This window comes from Aythya ferina, assembly GCF_964211825.1.
Source record: "Aythya ferina genome assembly, chromosome: 2".
NCBI classification, from domain to species: Eukaryota; Metazoa; Chordata; class Aves; order Anseriformes; family Anatidae; genus Aythya; species Aythya ferina.
In genome coordinates, this window is record NC_140297.1 from 100,023,352 (window position 1) to 100,046,778 (window position 23,427).

The following is a 23,427-nucleotide window of genomic DNA, read 5'->3' on the forward strand; positions in this document are numbered from 1 at the left end:
AGGTTCACATGGTTTGGCTTAATGCATTTATCCCCCTTTTTAAATGACTGTGGCAAAGAATGCATATAATAATTTGTGTGTCCATGCGCACACTTGGTGTTACTGTGCTTCTTGTTTTCAGCTGAGATCCTTTAATAGGCTGATGACAAGAGGCAAAGGGCTCCGTGAGTTTTTCAGTGAACAGGTAATGTAAGGAGTTAGGCCTACTCGTGCAGTAGGTGAAGAAAGTTTCCGGAGAAGAATACAAATTGTGCATACACTTCTAAAGAAAACAAGAAATTAATAAAAATAAAAGCATTCTGATGACACCTGGTGGCCACTTCACACACGGAAGTATTTGCGTTTCTCTGAGAAAAGCGGTTCCAAGAGAAATGTTACGTGTCTCTGCTAGGCGTACCTACAGAACTGACAGGTGGCATTAGCATCAATTAAAACACACACTCATTAGAAGATATACATTTACACGTATGCACATACCAAATCAGCATAGTACCAGTGTTGATACACAGCGACGCACTCGATTTTAACTATTAGCTTATTACACAAAGACAAAGCCCATTTTTCTGTACATCGACACAGAAGTGCGCACACTGGAAGTATTTCAGCTCAGTCCTGTAAGACAGATGAAACCCAGACTTTCTTTTCAGTTTTGATTTTCCAGCTCAGTTGCTTAAATAAGGCGGAGGGGGAGGGGGCCGAGGAGCAGTTGAAGTGGGGGGGCTGTTTCTCATTCCGGTGTATTCAGAAGGGCTCCGTGCTACGGATGCTGTCCCTAATCCCTGTCACAGTGCGTTAGCCCCCCAGCTCACTTCAGCAAAGCATACCCAGCAGCTCCGTTTCTTTGTACGACTGTATCGCTAACAAAGAGAGTGTAATATCCACCATTAGAAATTAGTATAAAAAGGTGATAGCGGTACACAGATCTCGGCTGCATAGGTGATAAACCTCCAACACACGGCGGAAAGGCTGCGCGTCAAATTACCCCTTTTCTCCTCAACAGTTCCTTATAATACATGCAAGCAATCACAATAGTTCTGCCAGCTCCCCTGCAACAGATCGGGTGATTTTTTTCCCCCATAACCTCAGATGATTGTCACCAAGACTTAAACCATCCATAGCAGTGCGAAGCTTGGCTTCCCCTGTAATAACTGTTATTTGCTTTCAAGAGAACAAACCCTGCTTCAGCTGAAGTCACTGCATGCCTTTTAAAGCTCCGTACTTCTCCGCTCTGAAAAGTTCAAGAGTTTACCATTGAATTTCACTCTAATTTCCATCACCGACTGTGTCAACAGATGGAAGCAAATACAAGACAGCAGAGGGAGGCGTACAGATGTTACGGTGGCACTTGCAATATGAGATGATACAAGAACTAGCACTGACTGCTGCAGTGCCTGTGATGAGTCATGAGCTACTCTCGCAGCACAATATGGAGCCTCTTCCCTTCCCCATCCCCAAGCCCTCTGCCACAGCTAACCATGGAGCTACAAAAGGTGCCCTTCCTCCAGCCATGGAGAGGAGAGAAACCAAAAGACGACCAGAAAAACACACTCCTGGTCAGTGGATCGAGAGAGAAGGCAACCGAGGCAGGGGCAGTGCTGCAACAAAGCGCTCTGTACACCCAGGAGTGGGGACAGGAGATGTGACAGCAACATCCACCTTGCACCGCAGCCGTGCAGAGAAACCAAATCTCCCCAGGACAGGTCCTTACCAGGGGGATGGGAAGGAATTCAAGAGGAGTAGGGACAACCCCTTGCTGACACCACCATCACCTATAAACCCCCAATTACCCCCTTGTACAAAGAATTTGCAGCACTGGTACTTTTGGAAGAAATACCATGAAGGTTTTAAATGCTGCTCCTTATTAGTAGTACCACTTTCCCCCATGTCTACTTGTATCAGTGCAACAAATTCTATGCCTACCCAAATTAGTCCCTGAAATTTAGTTATCTTCCAGAATTAGCAATATACTTAAGCGTGGGGATAGTTTGAGAATGACTCCTCCGAGGTTTGAAGTTAGGCACAAGTGCTCAAGTGCATTCCCAAAGAAGGACTCACTGGCAATGAACATTTCATTCCTCCTCTAGGAATAGTACATATAGTACAGTCGCACTGGAGACCAGACCACTTCCTTGGTATCTACAAAAACTGTGCAGCTTCATTCTACTATACCAAACAGCTGCACCTTGCTCATTAGTTTTCTATTACGTGGATATCTAGTGCAAACTCTCGGTATTTTAAGGGATATTATGTAACAGCTACAGAGGGCTGCAGTGTGTCGCCTTCAGTTCATCACAAAATCCTACCTCCAGTCAGCACCCCAACTATAAGAGATCACTGAGAAACATCAGAAGTGGAGTCCAGGGAAAACAGTCTTGTCCTCTGCCCAGGTCTAGAGGTGGCAGCAGCACCTACAGCTGCAGTGCTCAGGGTAACACCTGTAGTGCTCCTTCTCTGCAGGGGGAAAAACAGGTACCAGTGAGTGCAGTGACCGCAGCCATCGCCGCCTCCTCCTCCCCACATCCCTTTTGGGCAAGCAGCCCGAACAAGCCCAACAGCCTGGGAGGCCCTTTCCAGACGAGGCTCCACGCATCGCACACCAGCAGAGACACACGATTTTTCCCCATGAGAGGAGACCTTGGGGACTGCAACTTGTGTCAGTTGCCTTTGCATTTCCTCTATTCATCACTCTCTCTTGGGAATGCATTAGGAGAGTGTTATTGCTAAAAATACTACTAATTCCCTGAAAAGCACTGAGTTAAAATCAATCTTACAAACTTTCCTGAGATCAATAGGTTTTAATGAACAAAGAAAACATATTCTGTGGCGACAATGGGCACGCTCACGGAGACCAAGCTAGAATAAGAAATTACAGCTGTCCCGACGTTTCCTTAGAGGAAAAAATTGACATATTACTAAGTAGGCTATCACTCAGTTCAGACTGCGCGAGGATCCGGAGGACCACAAGCTCACCCTTATGGGCTACCTGCACGATGATTTATAACAGCAGAGCACAGCCAGGATGCAAAGCCAGTTTTTCCGCCCTGTCGACAGGGCAGCAGGTTGGCTCCACGCTCCCGGCTTACTAAGCAGCGGAGCTACACCAGCCCCAATTAAAGACAGTTAATTTCTCCGACGGAGCAATACGGGCACAGAAAGCAGGCTGCACGCCAGACAGGCTGCTTCCTCGAGCAAAGAGTACAGGCACAGTCTGTTTTGCTCTCGAGTGGTAAAAAGAAATATTTAGTCCCGTGTTTCAGTCATCAATAGCCATTTTCCTGCTATTCATTTTGTGACAACACTTTTAACAAGTGCTACAGGAGTTCTTTTCCTAGCTGTAATAATCAATGTAAGAAGAGGGAACAGTCTAAAATTAAAGCTTACAGAAGAGAAGAGCAAAAATATTGCTCATCTCTTTTTAAGCGAAACCTTCTATTAAGCGTTCTGCTCCATTTTGTGTTTTCCAGAACGCTCGATCATTACATCCTATTTCTCCCAAGCACTATGATTCAGATTTTCACTTTCCGGTAAATTCCATAAATATTTGATAATCAACTACAACTTCTGGTTTGTCAGCTCTGCAGCCTTCCCCACTCTGAAGCCGCGTACTCGTTCACTTCTTACGTGAAGCAGGAAAGGAATTCACTTCCAACAGTTGCCCGGTAATTCTATTTTACACATAAAAATATCACTTCATAGCACATGCACCATTTTTCAGGACTCCGATATACGATATTATTTCTATAAAGTAAGCAGTACAGAAGGTTTTACTTGTTGAACCTCTGTAACAGCACAAACCGCAGCAATATAAACCTGCAAAGGCTGTAATTAAAACAACCATGACACTTTTCTCATCGTACCCATTTTGCATCATCGTGCTAAGGAAATCTACAGATTCCTAGAGGCACACACAGAGGAAAAATAAATAAATATTCTTTTAATGGCTACAAATTCCTCACAAAATCCACCTGCAAAAAGCCTACACTTGGACTGTCAACTGCTTAGCAGGCATCCCAGTGCCACACTATCTGAAATACCAAGAAAATACATATACAAACTCCTAAATCCAGCTGAAGAAGTCACTGGGAATAGGGCATCTGAAACTCAAGATATTTATTTAGATGCTTAAAAGGGATTCAGAAAGTAATGCCAGATATCCAGATTTCATTATTTTATCCCCCAACTTTGTTGTTTAAAGTGGCATAAATATACTTTTTCACAGTTAGTGTTTTTATTTAGAAAACTCAACAATTAGGAACAAAATACTAAATTATATTAGACTATTTTCAATAACTTTCAGATTTCTGAAGTGCCCGGTTATAAAAGAAAAAGGACTACAGAATAAAGGTAGCAAATGCACAAATTCAATGCTGTTAAAAGGCAGACACGTGAAATCCCATGTATCTTGTGCCATTTGTAAAAAGGTTGTTTTATTATCAGTGTAACTAATCACAATGAAGCCATCTCTTACAACCAAAGACATTATAATGAATTTTCTTTACAGCTACAGAGAAATGGGATTTGCTGTTCCATATCAAACCAGAACAGGCTGTATAAATTCTTCTTCATATTTACTGTTAAATGTAATTTTTATCTATAAAATCAGCCATGAAATATTAAAAACTGAAACAACAGAATTTATACCCTTTACTTAATTTAGTTTAAATGGTCTATTCACTAAAGAGAGGGAAAAAAGGTTACATATGTATTATAGCGCGCCTGCCCCTCTCCCCCTCTAAGCCTTTCCATTACAAACCCCCCAGATTTGGGAATTTATGGCCGGGCTGTAAAAATTCACTTCATACTTAGAGTCGGTAGGCTTCCACAACTTTTTTTAAGGAATAAATAGGGAGGGAGACAGGAGAGGGCCGCAAGGGAAGAAGAAAAGCAACTGGATGGGAAACTTGATGGCCTAGCTGCCCAGACGCCTGGGCCTCACCCCGGGGAGGTGGAGCAGGGACCCTCGGTGCACCCCTGCCCAGGAACAGGCACACGGAGGCTGACAGAAAGCCTCAGAAGTTCATGTGAGCCAAAGGGTATAAAAAGGGGGTTATTTAATATATAAATATATCTATAAATACAGAAAACAACTCATACATAAGCAGGTCGATTCCAAAACGAAGCACGATATAAGGCAACGAGAGACAAATAGCCACGGCCTTAAGGTTTATGCTGCAACCTAGCCCATTTCCAACTACCAATATCCTATTTTCAGCCTGGAGCACAGCAAAAGGCACAAAACCAAGCTGTACCTCAGCTCTCGGGGTTCCCATTTTGCCAGGGAGCACAGCCCTGCCTCAGCTCTCACAGGCAGAAGGTATCACCTACGCATACCCCCACCACACACTCGAAAAAGATGCGTAAGAAGAGAGAACTACAAAGTAAGAATGTTAAGGATCTACCAGACACTGATACCATAATTGTTTCAATGCTATAATTTCATTTGTAATACAGATGAATAGCGAGGAGCTAAAGAAAGACTCAGAAAGTTGCTGGGCCATGACAAATGTATCCTTGAAAACAAAAACAAACAGAATCAACAGCAAAGGCTGCAAGGGTAAAATCGGCTACCAGCTGATGAAATTTACGACAGATGACCAAAAGGAAAAAGATGATGGAAAAAGGATGGTCGAACCAGACAGCATGGATGTTCCAAGGGTTAGGGTGGTCCTATGGAAGAAAAATCTGCACTTGATTTCCAAAATTCACATCCAAAGTTATTTCAGCCTGTGTCCATGCCAGGGATGTCAGACACAACTAACTGAACTGCTCAACACCAAGCTTTAAGATGTCTGGATCACCAAGTGGCATAGGCAGTCCTGAGATAGATACTTGAATAAAATACACAGAGAGAAGAGAAGAAGAAAAGCAAGAAACAAACAAACAAAAATACCAATGTTAACAACAACAAATTAACTTACATGGGACAGCCTCCTCCAGCGAGAAAAAAGACAGCGAGACAGCGAGCACAAGTCCTGAACCCTGAAAGCAGAGCTGCTGGGTCAAGCAACCTGGGCAAAAAGAAGATGGCATTGACTTCACGGAGCTTCTACTACACGCTTTACATCAGGAAAGCCTTGGTCCTGCACCTGTGCCGTGCCAGCTGACAGAAACATCCTGGCATCATGAAGCAAGCACCTAAGCAAAGCCTCCTCCAAGCCAAATGGAGCTGCTCGATAATGAGATGTCCCCTGCTTCTGAAACCAGAGCAGAGCTCCAAGCGTGCACAGGTTATTAAGTTTTCATGATGATTCACTAAAAAACACATTCTCTCTAAGAGTATATTTAGTTTTTATGTTAAAAAGCATTTAGACATTAAGAGTATTTCTTTTAGAATTCGTTATATTTATTTATTCTTAGAATTTATGAAAAAAAAAATGTATTCATTACAAAAAAGGTATTGACCAAACACAGGCAAACACATTGTAGTTGCTCTACCCTTCAGCTGGTTTTAGTAGAAAGACATTGAAAGTGCATTAGGAGCACTCTGTAGAACTATCTAAACAAATAAATATCTAAGCAAACAAAGACCTCAACAATATGGCATTTAGTAATAAATCACACTTTACAAAGCACTGGAATTTGGGGAAGTATTAGTCTTGAAAATGCCTTTAAATTACCCTCATTTGGAATGACCAGCATGACTGCGTTATCTGTATGTTTTTACATTAAAATTAACACAAGCACTGATTGCTACTGATCTTGAACTTCTAATAACCGATCAACGAGTACGGCCCTGTAGCTCACTGCAATCTAAAATCGGAGTGCTGAAGTGTGCGTTTTCAGAGAAGTGGTTTATAGCTCTAGATTTAAAATGCAAAGTTTCCATTATATTTAATAATTAAAATGCATGCTGTGTTATGGTTACATTTGGTGACTGGATTAGTAGTACCCCAACTGAGTTAAACAATGCCTTTTTCCTATTAGAGTTCGTATTACCATATCAGCTATTTGTTTAAGAAAAGGAAGAAAAAAAGCACAGCACGGAAGAGGGAATAAAAAAGAAATATGAATATCAAACATACTGAAAGACAGTGAGGACCAAGACAGTGAGAAGACCTGGTATCAGCAAAATCTATGCTAGCTGAAAGTGGAGAAGCTGAAATATCTATGCATTTAAAGCATGAAAACTTTTTTTTTTTTTTTTTTTTTTTTTTTAAGAAAAAAACATTTGTCATTGAGGGTTCTTGTTCAAAGTAAATGGTTTAAATCTCAGTCTGTTTTCCTGGATTCAGTCTCTACGAATTTAGGGAATACAGACATCACTGTCAAAGAGCGGACTCTCTCAGGCTGTCAACTTCTTAATCAGGGTCTGACTTCACTGGAAAGTGTGAAATTATGTAATTATTTATGCGTGGCAGTTCTGATGGGTTAGACAATTCCAGCACTGTGAACATCTTCTTTTATAAATCAAAATCCCTACTGCAGTTTTATTTCAGGGAGAATACCATTCTTTCTTTCTGTGCTTTCTAGGTGGTTTATTCAAATAATATTTAAATACTTTTGTGGCGTATTTCTCCTCTCCCAAAATGGATAACATGGAGTTTTGAAATATAACTTACACGGATGAAAATGAATTTAAAAAAATAACATCAGGGTGAAACCATGGCTACATGAAATGAAGTCTTCTCAGCACTGTCTGTTAGATCAGATGTTATCCAAAGCTCTGTAATTACAGGTCTAATGACCTTTGAGAACTTATAACGAATGCATAATAAAATACATTTTGACCCCACATACAGACACACTCCTTACACATCTGCACTTCCATACAACATTTAAATATAAATTTCGGAGATTAACTTTATTATTATTATTATTTCAAGCACATTTTTTATTATCTTGGTATCAATAGAAGGTTTAAAGAATGGCTCTTGTGCCTCAAAGCTTGCCTACCTCTCTCCATCTATAGTAGTTGGTCTAAGGTACTACCTCTGCTTGCATACCTCCTCCTATGAAATTTCCTTGATTGGGTACCCCTTGGGGCACACACCCTTAGCATACAAACTAGAAAATTCCCCGTTCTCTGACCAAAAAAGTCTCTGTTCAGTGCTGTACCTCGGAATATACTCTGCCGATACAGGCAACATCCAAAACCATAACGATGATAAGGAGGAAAAGGAGAAGGCATCCCTCCAAGTCAGCCTCCACCTGCAAAGCTCAGCATGTTTTTCACACGGAAATGAAAACTGAGTAGCCTGAACAGAGCTGGCAAAATGCATTCTCAGGTGTTTTCTTGTCCTCTCCAATCAACTGCCTATCATACCTAATAATCTCGTGCCCAAGGGGGATTCCTGGGTTGCAAGACAAGGAGTTCCTTTCATCCTACCAGGCGTCTGCTGCGGAGCTGCAGAAGGGATACCTCCAAAGTCGGACCTGTGCTCCCTTCTCTTCAGTCTCTTCCTCTCCTTCCTTCCTTCCTCATTTTGCCATCCCTATTACAAACTCCCTGGGTGATAAAAAGAAAATCAGACAGGGAACAAAGCCTACACACAACCCTCTGCAGGTGTCATCAGAAGCGCACACAAATGAGTCCATGAAAATAGTTGTCAAGGGGTTTCAAGCTACCTAGATTTAGAATGGCTCTCAAAGTCATGAGTCTGTAGCTTTGACAATTCAACTCTAATCACAAGCAACAACAACAAAAAAAGAGATGTTTCTTCTTAAGGCATATACATGTACCTGTGAAGCTCCTGGTACCTGCAAGAAACCACAGTGTATTACAAAACCTCTGCTCTGAAACTGAACTCTGGGGTTTTGGGTTAATATTTAGACAAATAAAAAGTACAATTTTATTTCTTTGTTTTTGTATGCGCAAATTATGAGAAGGGGGGCTTGTGTCAGGCTTTGATTTTGATCATTTTGACACAAATTGAAAAAATTCTGTTACACTAAATGGAGATACTCCAATTTATATTCAGGTAAATGACATCAAATTCTAGTCCCAGGTTTTCTTTCCTTCCTGATTAAATTACATTAATGTAGGCTCAAAACAAAGCAACTACTGCTAGTCCTACTGTTTTTCCTTGAGCAGAACAGCTTAACCATTAACAACACATCACACGCACACATACATGAAGGCACCCGGGCTCTTCCACACTTGTGCTCTTTTTCTGAAGCCTTGCCAACAGCGACCAACGTTGCAGTGCGTGGGCACCAACACCCTAAACGTGGGACATAACTGGAGCTGCTTCCTGTAGGGAAAGGACCTAGAGGCCACTGTTTTCCCCTAAAATACTTTTTAGTAACCTGATACTCAAATGAGATATCAAAGGAAAAAAAAAATACCCACAACACTCTGTTCCTGCACAGAAGGCAGCAGAAAAAGGCCCAAATACTAAATATTGCATCTTCTCATTGTTAAAGGGTTTGACATGGTATTTATCGCTATATTACCCCTAATTAGCGGTTTAAGCTTGTTAACAAGAAGAGTTCTTTTCATTTAAGATAAACAGGAATTATCTTCCCATTGTATAGGTAAAACTTGTAAATAGGACAGCTCATAAATTCCAAGATGAGAGTAACTAGGAAACTATTCATTAAGGCTTGTGTTATAAATTCAAAACATGAAGCATAACACGCTTAAAGAAGAAGGTTTTATTTTTAAAAGCATTCATTAGGCTCTCATCTCCGAGTCTCAGACTTGTAAATAATTTAAAGTGAAAATTTGAACAACAGGGAGAAAAAAAAAACAAATGCAATTCAAATCATTCCATTGTTATACCAAGAAACCTGGAAACAATAGAAAATAAGTAGGCAAATTTAGAAGAAAACATCCATAAAACATTTCTGTGGAGTGTATCTTTGAACTTAGATATTATGCTACCACTGGATCCAATCAAAAAAAAAATATTAGCTTTGACTTACAACAATCAGGTTGTGCCTAATAAGGGACACGTATGCTCAATAGTAATTTTGAGTATTCAGTTCACTTTATCCTGCTGCTGCCAAACAAACAAACAAGCCGCAGCTTATGGATGCTTTTAGATTTTTCATTGTTCCCTTTTGACTTTTCCGACACGTATATCCTATTCATTATTTATATGACATAAGGTGAGAACCCCTTTCCCTATAAGGACTAAGATATATCCAGATTTGCCTCACATGGGGAGCATGAAAAGGCACAGCCTTTTACTCTGCTGGCACTGAAAGCTGGCAGCGAAGACAGACGTAACAAACCTGAGGGAACAGAACACCAGGCTCGTGCTTTTCCTCAGGCACAAAGGAGAAGCGAGTGGTGCCAGGGTGGTGCCAGCGTGTTAGGCACCATCCTCACAGCACCCTGCAGCGAGCGTCCTCCTGCTACGGCACATCCTCAAGCCAGCTCCGGGTGGAGCACCTCGTGTTTCACCAAACGTCTTCTGCTAACTTACCAAAAGCAAACAAGCCCCATCACTAACCCGCGCGGGACGGAAACGGGCAGGCTTCCAGAGAAGGCCCAAATGTAGAAACCTGTCTGGTACAGCAAAGGTACAGAGCCGTGCGGGAGCTTTTAAGGCAATCCAAAGGGAACACAAACAGTTGTTTTCTTTCTTTGTTTCAATCAGAGATCTGAAGACCTCCATGCTTCCAACCTTCTTGCTTAGATGTTTCCCACAAAGGTTTTATCACACGTTACTGTACAGATTCCCAAACAAACAAAAAAACAAAATCACATGAAACAATTACCTCTACATAAATTGACCGACATTGTGTTACTGTTTGAAGAATCATAGAATGGGTTGGGTAACTGAAATTAAATTTAACGTTCATATATATTTGCAGCTGTATTTTTGAGAGGGACTTCTGAGATGCCAAAAACTTGGCTGAGCACAGCAAGAACATTTCTTTTTAACTACAATGAAACAAAGAAATACCAGACAGGAAAGCATCTATAAGCATGTTTGTAGCAAAACAGTCATCTGTCGAGGCGTATGCACCTGGATCCAGACACTGAAATGCTGCACGCCTTAACAGCCCTGCGTGCTTCCCCCATGTCTATTCCATGTGCACACATAACTTAAGTGTCTGCTCCTGCAAAGACAGGCTGAGGGAGCTGGGGTTGGTCAGCCTGGAGAAGATGAGGCTCTGGGGAGACCTTACAGAGGCCTGCCAGGGCCTAAAGGGGCCTGCAGGAGAGCTGGGGAGGGACTCTGTGTCAGGGGGTGTAGGGATAGGACAACGAGTAATGGTTTTAAACTGAAAGAGGGCAGGTTTAGATTGGGTATAGGGAATAAAATCTTCCCTCAGAGGGTGGTGAGGCACTGGCACAGGCTGCCCAGAGCAGCTGTAGATGCCCCATCCCTGGAGGTGCTCAAGGCCAGGTTGGATGAGGCCCTGGGCAGCCTGGTGTCCCTGCCCATGGCAGGGGGCTGGAACTGGGTGGGCTTTAAAGTCCCAAAACATTCTACGATTTTTAGACTTGGAAAGGCATAGGTAATTAAAATTTCTGCTCGTACTGCTAAGCACCGAAGAAACCAAGAGCATTTGGAACCTCCCAGCCCAGTTAAACATAACCCAGCAAGCGGTCACCCTGCGGTAGGACAACAAAAACAGGCTGGCAATTAACAGCTCTGTTAACGCAGCACTGGAAGGCAGGCCTGAGCCTTACAAACAAGCACTTCGCTTTTGGAACATCACCGCTGCCCGTTTCCGAATGGCGCTAGGGTTCTCTCTTTGTGAAGGAGCACATCGGTTCGCTAGCTCTTGCTGTAATTTTCTTTCTGCAAAGCAAAATACACTTTTGGAGTTTCTCTAGAAATTGCAAGGACAACATGTTTGTGTTTTTTACTTCTTCACTGGTTTTATTCACACACATCAACAAATTCATTAAGCTTCTGTTTTAGCACTGACCAAAATGGCAAGAATCAAAAATAAAAAAGTTTAGAAGAAAAATAGGCACAGGTATTTTTCCTTTAAATTTTTATAAACTTTTTTTTTTTTTAACGTTGTTTGGCGCGAAGGCAACAGACCAGAGATGAAATCATCACGGTGGTGTTACTGGTTAAGGTGTCCCGTGACTGTGTCACGCTGGGCCAGGCAGCAAGCCCGAGGCGTGAGGGAAGCGCCAGCCGCCAGCTCGCTGCCCCGCACGGTGCCCAGGCACCCAGCATCGGCCCGAGCGCTGCTGCGGATGTACCGGGAGCGACCGTGACTGCGTGACAGCACCCAGAGCCCTGGCTGGAGAGAACAGCAGGGTCTCAGGGAGACCAAACAGGACTGGAGCCAACCCAAGGCTGCACCTCGCCTGTGCTGGGAAGCCCCGCTGCGTGTGGGAATGAGGGAGGTGGTTTGCGGGGTGTAATCATAAGGTTGGATGTGTTTGCGTGGCGTTTTGATGCAAATTTTGGAGGGGAAGGGCGATCTCATGATGATGACTAAATTTTAGGAAAAAAAAAATGTAAATGTGCCCTTGGGTCCTGTTTCTTCCTTGGTCACGGAACCTCCCCAGTCATCTTTTGTCTTTCCTTTGATTTTGATCTGCGTTCAGCCTTTGATTTTTGGGAACATGTCTGTGCTGCTGGCAGAGCACCGGGGGCAACTGCACCTTATTCGGCACATACTGGGCTGCTCCAGAGCCACCAAGGCGGATGCAAAACAAAACCTTCAGGGGGCAGAAAAACTGGCTGGCTGCTGATCATCGACTTGCCCAAAGCGAAAGTTTAACTCCTTAGATGATACAAGGCACAGAAGAGAGATTCCTAAGGCTCACAGCTGGTTTTGTGGACAACTGAACAGCTGGTTTCACTAAATATATGTATATATGTCACTGAGAGAAGCGCAGCCACCACAGTTTGTAGAATCAGGTCGTCACGTATCCCTCTCCGATTTTGGCACTGTGCTCATTACAAAAGGACAACCTGTACTCCAATAGGAGCAACCTAAAAAGCCAATCTTAACACGCACCATAATGATGTGGCATTCACTGGAACGAACTAGGCCAGACGTATCTTTAACCAACATTTTTATTTGAGTGATGGATCACCCAGCACAACCTTTCTGTTTCCTGAAGGACGAGAACATCTAAGTTCTACGCCACATTAGGAAATTCGTATATGGGAGCCACTCAACAATTTCAGTCCAACCACATTTCATCTCATGCACAAAAACACAAGTCTGCAGATATTTAAAAAGATCAAAAAACAACTAGGCAAAGCGGTTGTGTGTTGTTGTTGGTTTTTTTTCTAATGGTGTACACACTAATGCAAAAAAGCTGTTCTTCCTCACAGAAGGTTTTAATGGAGCATTGTGACTGAAATCTGTTCCACACACATCACGTCTCTCCAAGTATTTTTCCATAAATGAGCTCAGGCTTTAGGAAACTTTTAAAACGGGAAACTTTCATGCAAATAAATTAGAAATTATTGATGCCATTAATATACAGTATTTCCTACAGAAGAATGATATGAAAGGATTAGCTCAATGTTTTTAACTCAGGTCGTTTGAATTACATTACCCAAAATGCTAATAAAACTGACATGTTTGAACATACTGAAAAAGTCACAGTCCATCATCAGGCTGTCACATCACTGCATTTGACTTTTTTTTTTTTTTTTTTAAATGTATGGATTATACAATTACTGCCAGGCTCCATATTTTATATGTAAAAGCTACAATCTGATTATATGTCCGTGTTGAAATAATTTATGAAATAAGGGTGGAATGACTCTAACGTTACCTCTGTGATGAATGTAACTTGCTGTGAATACTCTAAGAGATTGCAAGAGAGACCGAACCGAAGGCTGTAATTGTCTTCATCTTTCACGAAGAGGTGTGACCTGGGAAAAACATAGATCCCAGCATCCAAAGCTCCAGCCTCCTGCAAACATCTTGATTACTCAAGTTCTGATATAGGACTGGAAAAAGACAATTTACAGTCTTCACAGGCTACACCTTTAGATTATTACGGTAAGAATCACAGCAAATTACAACTGTTGCTTAAATTATATATTTGTCTGTCATTGTTTTGCACCATCAGCAAATCACTGCCACCACGACTACCCTTTCAGTTTTGGATTCCCGTTATTTATTACTCCCTAGGTGACACCATCATGCTCAGTATGGTGCAGATGAACACGAACACATGAAAAGCTCAAGGTCTTGCTAGTCTACATCAAGGTTACTACAAAAAAAGAAGAGGGAACAAGCAGTTAAGAATGAAAACAGAAACTGTATGAAGCCTTCCCTCTTTTTACCTTCTCAGAAAGAGGGGTCAGGCATTGGAATGGGTTACCCAGGGAAGTGGTGGGGTCACTGTTCCTGGGGGTGTTCAAGGAGAGGTTGGACGTGGTGCTCAGGGACATGGGTTAGTGGGTGACATTGGTTGTAGGGGCATCATTGGACCAGATGGTCTTGGAGGTCTTTTCCAACCTTTATGACTCTATGAACTCTGAAATGACCAGTAAATACAGCTCAGGGATCACAAATTAAACGCACACATCATTTTTCAGACTGTAGAGTCACCTAAGGAGGATAAGATGCGCACTGGGGCTCACAGGCCACACAAGCTAACCAACGGAGCCGCAGGCAGCCCGCCACCCCACGCCAAACGAACCACAGCCACAACCCATCCCTCGAAAGCCACCTGCACGCCAGCTCCGCCTTGGCGACCGATGCAGCTTTCACCCGGCGCCGAGCACCTTTGCGGGAAGGCGCTCGGGAACCCCCGGGGCCCTTGCCCGACCCCCCTCTCCTCAGCCCGACCCCCGCCGCCCCGCAGACCGCGAACACCCGCGGGCGGCGGCCGCGCCCCAGGCACCGACGCGCTGGGGCTCGGTGGCGAAGCGAGAGGCAGACGCGGGGGGCAAACACTTCCAAAAAGCCATTTTTTAGCACCAAAAACCCCTCCCGGGGGCCCCTGCCCTCACGGGGGGCGCCGCCGCGCCTGCGCAGAGCCGCGCCCAGCAAGGCGGGCACGCGCACGCCTAACGGCCGCCGCGCGGCGGTTGGGGGCCGCGGGCCGGTAACCGCCACCGCCGCGCGCATCGGAGGGCGCCCGCCGATGACGTCAGCGCCCCCTCCGCTCTCCCTCAATTCTCCCCCCCCCCCTCCCTTGAGGCGCATGCGCAGCACGGCGCTGGGCGGGGGGCGCGCACCCCGCTGGGGGCTCGCGGCGCCGCTGCCCCCGCGCCGAGGAAGAGCCCAGGCCCCGGCCTGGCCAATGGGCGCGCGGGGCGCCCGCCCCGCCCTCCGCGCCGCGGCCAATCGCCGCGCGGCAGGGGCGGGCCGCGGCAGCCGATTGGCTGCGCCCGGCGGCGCTGGCCGCCCGCCCCCCGCGCCCAGCGAAAAACGACGGCAGCGCAGAGGCCCAAAAAGCCCGGGGGAAGGCGCCGGGCCGCGCGCGGCCACACCGCCCTCCCGCCGCGCCGCGCCGCACGGGGCCGCCGCCGGGGCCGCGCCGCCGGGCGGGGGGGGGCGAGGTTGCGGCGTGGCGGCCGGGCGCGCTTACCGGCGGGGGGAGCCGTCCGCCTCCGCGTGTGGAGAGCTTGGTCACCAGTGGCGCGCCGTAGATTCGCCGCCTGACGTCACGGCGCAGGGAGGGGAGGGGAGGAGGAGGGGGAGGCCCCGCTCACGTGACGCGGCGCCAGGTGGCGCGGCGGGCGCGAGGGGCTGCGCCAAACGGCCGCGCCCAACGGACGCCGCGCGGAGAGGGGAGGGGAGGGGGAAGGGGGAGAGGCGCCGCCGCCATCTTGTGCCCCCCGCCCCGCGGCACGGTGCCAGCTGGGGGGGCTGTGATTAAAGTCGCTGAGGTGTTGGGCACGCTGCGTTAATGCTCAGTTTAGAAGGGAAACGGTTAAATAAAGAGAGGTGGGGAAGCGCTCTGTGAAACACCTGTGGGAATAAAGGTGCTGCTCTTGCACGGAGTTGGGTTGTTCAGAGGGAAGGATCGAGATGTGCTTAGCAGAAAGGAAAGCGTAACAGACAACCTTGTAAAGTACAGACAGCCGGGCTCCTTAGAGTAATCAGGTGAAAATCACGGTGTCAAGTCAAACAAGCAAAGAAACATGACCACTTCGAACAGTAAAAAAGTCAAATCTGAAATTTAACAGGCCGGCAACTGGAGGCCATGTGTTGTCTGTGAGGTTGTGAACCTGCGTTACCCAGTCCATGGGGAAACGGGAGGGTCCCGGTCATCGAGAAATAAAATATATACACAGTACTGTGGGCCTAGTAAGTGTGCTTCTGCTTGTGGGATGCCTGCCATAGCAATCGCAAATAAATTACTGCTTCACTGTGATCCTCGCCTGAGCCTATCTTACTGCCCACAGAGTGTTTCTCACACACCTTACATGTGGTGACCTGGTGAAGAAACCATACTGCTAAAACACTTCACGGTACTTCACAATACTTAATAAAACTTCAGAATAAACCCCCATAATACCTCATATTCCACCCACCCCCCTTTTAAACTAAGTCACATGAGGCACATAATACCAAAATTGAAGATGTATGGGCTAAAGAGCCTAGGCATCTGGGGACAAAGGCAGTTGCTTTTTCCCACTTCTAACTAGGAAACCATAGTGTTAAAGCACTTCACATTCCTCCATAATACTTGATATTCCATTCCTCCTCCCCCCTTTTTAGACTGAGGCACACGATGCATGTAATACCAAAATTAAAGATGTATGGCCTGAAGATGTATGGCCTAGGCATCTGTGGTGGAAGGCAGTTGCTTCTTGCCAATTGTTAGTAGGTCTTAGTGTTGTAGTCTAACACCATTTAGCATTCTTCAAAGCTGTTGTGGGTGTGTCAGGAGAAGAGAAGACGCTGCTTGGAGTTTCACTGGTGTTTTCCAGCCATACAGCGCACATAACACATAGTCTGGCACACTAATTAGGCCTAACAGCGCACGCTTTCATTCAGCCACCTAGTCATCAGCTAATCTGTCAGCATCGTGACACAGCAGTGCAGGGGCTGTGGCGTAAAGACCAAGAATGGTTTGAGGATGAGCAGTCACTACGCGTAGCCTGAGCCATATGTTCCAGCCACGCTGGAAGAGTCTGAAATGAATCAACAAAGTTGAAAGCATGGGAGTATCTGTAGGTAACCTGTAACATAAGTAAGAAGAGAATCTCTCTTTTTATTTGTCCAGTACCTAAGGAGCGTAGTACATATTTTAATTGCCCTGTGTATAATAACAAACCTGAAGAGAGGAAGACTCCCTGATTTGTAGTATGGGTACCTTAAGTTAGAGATATATATTTGCCTTCATAAGGACATTTAAGAGCTTTCACAGATTATCAAGAGACTATGGAAATCACTGGCAGCTTAAGAATGATCTAATTAAGAACTATCTAACTGATAACAATATCATTATTCTTGATTTTGTTTTTCAGAATGGGAGAATGTGTAAGTCAACCTTTTGATGTCCCTTAGGCTCAGCTCAGCTTCCCTGCATTTTACAAGTTACTTCTGTACTCCTAAGAATTTTTGGAGATCCTCAAGTAACATCTGTACTTAAATATTTGTAGCATCCAGAAGAGCACACCTGATGCAGCAGTTCTTTCATCATCTGCTTGCTGAGGGTGAATATACTGAGGCAGAGGGCATGATGAGAGCTGGAGTTTTATAAATCTAACAGTATAATATAAAAACGTTGTTTAGGTGTAGCCTGAAGAGGGAGCCATTGGTATTGTAGAAGCAGCAATAAAGGCAAAATAGCTACTAATAAAAGGAAAATTATATCTGTAACAAATGTAATTACTTTTTGTAATTTCAATCTCTGTTAAATGTTTGCAGGCATGCCTACATTTAATATTCTGTTTTAGATAGGTCAGTAATTAAAGTCATGCTGCAAATTTAAATGCTTCTTTTTGTTCTGGATATTTATTCAGGTTAAAATATATCTAACTAAATAAGTCAGGGGTTAATTAGTTAATTAAAAAGTTAATTAGTTAATAGATTAGTTTATAATTTGTAATTCATAAACTAATAAATTGTTTGTAAACATATAATTTGTTTTCTAACCAAATATGACACTAGGAATGGTTCTGTAGTTGCTCTATTTCTTTGATGTCAAAATACTGATCTTGCTAGAAACACTGAATGTTTAAATAGCAGTAACAGGTTTTGCTTACCCATGTAACTTCAGTAGGAAAGGTAGACAGAATTTTAATTTTCTGTGTTTATTCTCGTACAGGAAACAGAGCTCCGTGTCATTTAGCACGACAAAGACAATCATAGCAATCATATGTACCCACTTTGAGTTATGGGTTTTCTCACACGCACTTGCTTAAAAAAATCATCCTGTGACTGGAATTTGGCAATGGCCACGTGAGTAATGTCTGTGACAGACCCTCCTGAGGGCGCTGAGCAGTGTCCGCAGGACTGTCAAATGGGCTGCGGCAGTATCCGTAAGGGTTTGTTAGCCACTGGTATTTTCGTCCAGAGTGGCAACTTGCAGAAGAATATCTGCATGTAGTTTTGTCCTGTCTGTGCAACCACAGCCACAAGAAAACATCAAACAGAATATCTGGGCTGTAAACACCAGGAACTCTTTTTAATGTCACTTGTCTATGCATCTATACATACGTATACTTGTATACCTTCCCTTCTTTAAGCCAAAATGTTTTTCCCATTGAAGAGACAATTAACCCTTGAGAAGCCTTATCAGGTGGTAGCTTTTCTCTCACTTGAAAAGCAGGACTAAACGTTTTATTTTTTTTTAATAAATAAATAAATAAATAAATAAATCATGAGTTATTGTGAGAAATCCTGTTTCATGTATATTGGTGACTGAACAAAAGGGCCTCGCTGTTCCCTTAAGCAAACTCTGTCAGAAATTGAGATAAACGTATGCATTCTTGGATAATCATACTGAATGTCACGCTTGTCTCAGTCACGTACTATGTGTTGCACGAAAGTATTCCCAGATAGGCCTAGGAAAATAAAACTCTGTGCTTAGGTTTTTCAAGGTACTTGGATGCTGATTCCATCGTGGCAACCCTGATGCGGGTCTGTCTGAAACTGCCGTAGGGCTGCCGCTGCAGACACATTGGGGCTGGCATTTCAGTCCCTCCTGTGAAAGGAGAGATTGAGCCTGCACCCCGAGCCTGGCGCTGAGATGCTTCACACAAGGTGCCAGCCAACTCAAGCTGCTTCAGGGACACATGATCACACCTTCATTAAGGGCTGCATCTTCTTACCCATGTCCTTCTATCCTCCTGTAGGTTCACGGCCCACTTGTGCCACCTAAGTACACCTGAAGTACAAATGGTTATCCATTTTCATGGGACCAAAGTGCACACCTGCTGCTTTTATGCCTTTTGTTAAACTTCTCTGTTTCAACGTAGAGAACCTGACGTGAAAAAATAAATGTGATTAAAATGATGTGCTTTCTCCACCCTTTCCTGATGTTTTAACTACAATACAAATGGTACAGAGAAAAACAAGAGATTAAGGCATGCAGGCTTTAATTAGTATTCACAGGTGATCAATCTGAATTTCAAGTAATTTCACACAGCCTTGGAAAAGGAAAATTTTCAGCAGTTTCAAGAATGCTTTTTCAATGAAAAAAAATCTTGTTTATAGCAAGTTTTCATGTTGCAGTTATTAGAATTTGGAAAAAAGAGAACGAGAAGATAATGCTCAAAGACCCCTCCCCCTTATCCTAAGGGAAATACTTAGGTTCACAAATTCTAATAGAAGAGAGTGGCCATATCCGCAGATCCTTTCATGTGGCCCACGAGAAGCATCCTTGGGGCCTCCTGCAAGGAACATTACAGGCTTCCTGCTCAGATTGAAGAAATGAAACAACATTTTTCCAAACGTGAGGAACACAGTTTGTATGCTAGAAAGAAATGAAGCTTTTATATTTGGATAACTGAAGACATTGTTGTAGCTAGAGATGACCCTTTCTGTTACAAAGGAATGACAGTATTAACATGTACTTTTCATGTTTTGGTTCTCTAGCAAAAATATGATGTTATTAAGCTTGGACTGACATCTTTAGAAGTTACTACTACATATATATATTTATCTTTAAAGTGCTGATCCTGCAAATAGTTGCACAACAACCCCCTGAAGCCTGCAACACGCCAGCCCTGCAGAGATGTCTTCACAGAGGCACCTGAGGAGTCGGGCATGTCCCTTCAGTCAGATACTGAGTAACCCTGAGTCATGTTCCTCTGAAGCCACTTGCAGTACAGCTGAGAAGTGGTGTGAGATGTATGAAACAGTGATTTGTATGGTATATGCTTATCTAGAACAGCAGACAACTGGCTGTCTACTCAATATCCCAGCAGTCAATACCACAAAATAAATGCTAATAAACGGTCATATAAAACAACTCTGTATGAGCACAGACAATTAAATATACTTCTGCACACTACAAAACTCTCAAATGTTTGTCAGTTGAGGACCACGACCATTTTTAATTGCTGAAAAAGATGTACCTTGTGCAGCATGTACTTTGAAGCTTAAGCAAAGTTCTGTTGTTGCTTTCCTCTCCCAAGGGTAAAGTTTCTTAGCAAGCAGAATCCAAGCTCAATGCCTAGTTAAGCTCTGCAAACAATTTCATGCACCTGTTTGATTTAATTCCACGACCAACTACAGCTGTTGTTTCTGCCTTGAGGAGTAAGTGAACATGACAAGTTTCACGCAACGAACCTGGGGGGAATTACACAATAAAACATAAGCATGTTTTCAGAAAGTATTTGCATGTTTTAAAGCTGAGCAAGAGTAGCTACAGTGCCTAGGAACTGCCTCCATAATCCCCCATCGCAAGCAGCTCATTCCACGTGGGCTGCAGGATCTGGAGGAAGGATTTTGCAGGACCACTGATCCTCAGGCAGGTTTTGAGGGCCCCTTCCATTCAATGGCTCTTTCATTTACCTTGTTAGAAACCTGTGGAAGTAACCAAGTAACTTCTAAACACCTTGAGAGAGATTCAAGCCCATACCTCAACTGAAAAAAATCTGGGGAAAAAAGAAAAAAAAAAAAATACACCACAACACGTGCACTGTTAGCAAGCCAATTTGAATTTTATGTTGTATTTTTCTGTAACTTAGTGTTACAGTATCCCAGGTGTGGTGGTAAAATTATTAATATTTAAGCTTTGAGAGGTCTGGCAAAGTTTATCCTGAGCAAAATCCCATTTCTTTCAACCAAAAGCTAGCAGTGTGCTGCTGCTGTGGTGCACCAAGCCATCTCTCCATGCTCCCCATGAGACAGGGAGACTAAAACGAGAAGATTGTGCTCAGAACTGCATTTTGTGGATCAGTGTTTTAACTTCACGCCTTCCTTGCAGGTGGAAGCTCGCAGCAGGAACCAGGGGACTGTGGCTCCTCGCCAGCACTGGGCGCTGTGGCACGGTCTCCTTGTGGCACCAATAAAGGGGCAGGTGCTCAATCTTCCCTGTCCAAACATGGACTATGACCACCCTTAACTAGCAAGGCACTTCGTAACCTTTTGTCAAGCAAGCTAAATGGTGTATTCTGAGAGGAATGACTGGCGGGAGTCAAAGTCAAGCTTCTTGGGAGTAATGTTTGTTGGAAAAAATAACACCATAGCTATATGAGTGTGCCTAATCTTCCACGTTCAGAGCAGATGGTGACCTGATTAGTTCTGCATCTCAGGAGGCTGCTCATCTCTCCATGCTTTCAGCTCCTATTGTCAGCATCCTATTATTTCACTCGTTCTCTATGATTTTAGCTGACTGCCACATTTTTTTAGTCTTGCCTTTTGAGACATTATGTAAAGAGTAAAAACTGTTTTTCTAATCTAAAAAAAAGGAAAAAAAAAAAAAAAGAAAAAGAAAAAGAAAAAGAAACTTTAACACTTAACTTGAAATTTAGCCCACTGATTTTAAATGAACATGGAAGTGTTCCAATTTCTTCTTTTAAAATAATAATCAGTTGGAAAATATAATCCCATCGTTGATCACCCGATTCCCTCAAACACATCTTACCTGTGCAGGCTATGAGGGAAGACCCAAGGCAACATACCAGGGAGACAGGTAGACCTTGACCCTCCATGTAGAGGTACCTGGTGCCATTAGAGGTTGCCCCTCCACTGGCCACATTCACACAGGGCTTGAGCTGTACCTGCCATCCTTCGGGCATACCTCTGCAGGACATCCCTGGTGGCATTAGGCGTCTGAGTCTTGGATGCTGCTGTTGGACGTGCCCACAAAGTTGTTTTGTTCCTGTCTGGGTAGGTTTAATCAGCAAAATGTCCCCTTAATACTGTTATTCAGAATATGAAACAAACAGTACTGAGGTTTCACTGTGGTAACCCAAAGTAAACACAGATTAATACGAGAGCTTTACAACGTTGTAAAAAATAATATAGAATAAAATTTAACCTGTCCAATTTACTGTGAGAAGTCACCTCTTTTTGGTGTCCCTTTTCTGTGACTTCATGTACGCTGCACTAATGAAGATACTGGCTTTTGTAGTTTTGCACATACACAGGCCAAAGCCAACAGCCCTCATTCAACCCTTAGTAAGAAAAACCTGAATCGATATGATAGAAGTGGCAGATAATGGTACAGACCTTAGAGAAATGCACACCATATATTTTTTTTTTTCCCTAAAGACTGATGAGATGCTGCACAACAGTAAAAAAAAAAAAGAAAAGCCAGAATGGCTGGTGGATGCACTCCTGATTTGAGAGGGAAAAAGAGTAATTCTGGAAACCCCTGTGGGAGGGAATGGCTCTCACAATGCTCTCTTTTATGGCCTGGAAAACCTGAAATCAAAGTTTTCTGCTATTTCTCTCTTTTGGGACTGAAAGATGTTCTGCATAATTCATTGGTCCCAGTGTTTCATACATACGGTTTTATCTTGATGGTAAGTGGCTATTTCAGATCTGAACCTTATTTCAGTGTGCTGCTCTGACAGCGTTTGTGCACATGAAGTGATGCCATCCTTGTTGATTGTGCTTTATTTGATGTTCCAAATAAATAGCAACAGAAGAAACTACATATGACACAATCCCACCCTAAATTGTTTTAGGATTGCTGTGTTTTTCAGAGCACTTACATTCCTGGAAACACAGCCTCCATACCTCTGGCATGAGCAAATCTACCAGCTCTGCTACCTCAATGAGCTTTCTTCTCTTCTGCCAGAATTGTCGTGTTTAGGAGTAATTATTTCTTTCAGTGATGTTGAAGTCTCTTTTGAAAGCCACCCAAAAATTGAGACGCTACAAAACAGAAGACTGCAAATCATGTTTTATCAATTGTACATCTTCAAGTACTTTGAAAAAATCCAGTCCTTTACAGGTCCATAGCTTTTAAGCGTGGACCAGTGTCCCCCACGTGCAGGGCAGAGCTCCTTACCTACTGCCTTGTTCCATAATGGTTTGAACAGGTGAAGGGAGCTGAGAGACTGCCAAGGGCCTTTCCTGCAACTTGATGATGTGCAAACTGGAGTCTTCTGATTTTAGGGGCTCAGTCCTGGTCTTCTCATGTAGGCCTCTGCAACTTCTGGTGCGTGGGCACCAGAAGTT

General features: G+C 43.7%; 1 protein-coding gene and 1 long non-coding RNA gene across 7 annotated transcripts in view; both read right to left on the minus strand.

Moving 5' to 3' along the window:
• ZNF407 (zinc finger protein 407) overlaps window positions 1-15,499 on the minus strand; it is a 335,386-nt gene extending 319,887 nt beyond the window's left edge. For 4 of the 6 annotated variants that reach the window (XM_084508877.1, XM_084508880.1, XM_084508882.1 and 1 more), the window contains exon 1: window positions 15,425-15,499. The gene's annotated coding sequence lies outside the window, so the exon portion shown is untranslated. Of the gene's footprint in view, window positions 1-2,303; window positions 2,452-11,587; window positions 11,700-15,424 lie in introns of all 6 variants that reach the window. The other 2 variants (XM_084508878.1, XM_084508879.1) reach the window with 2 other exon arrangements.
• Window positions 15,500-18,585: 3,086 nt separating this feature from the next.
• Window positions 18,586-22,189, minus strand: LOC311431434. The gene is made up of 3 exons (XR_014689425.1): window positions 21,884-22,189; window positions 20,370-20,820; window positions 18,586-19,273 (listed from the first exon to the last, which is right to left on the minus strand). It is a non-coding gene; the product is annotated as an uncharacterized lncRNA (long non-coding RNA).
• Between the last annotated feature and the right edge of the window lie 1,238 nt (window positions 22,190-23,427).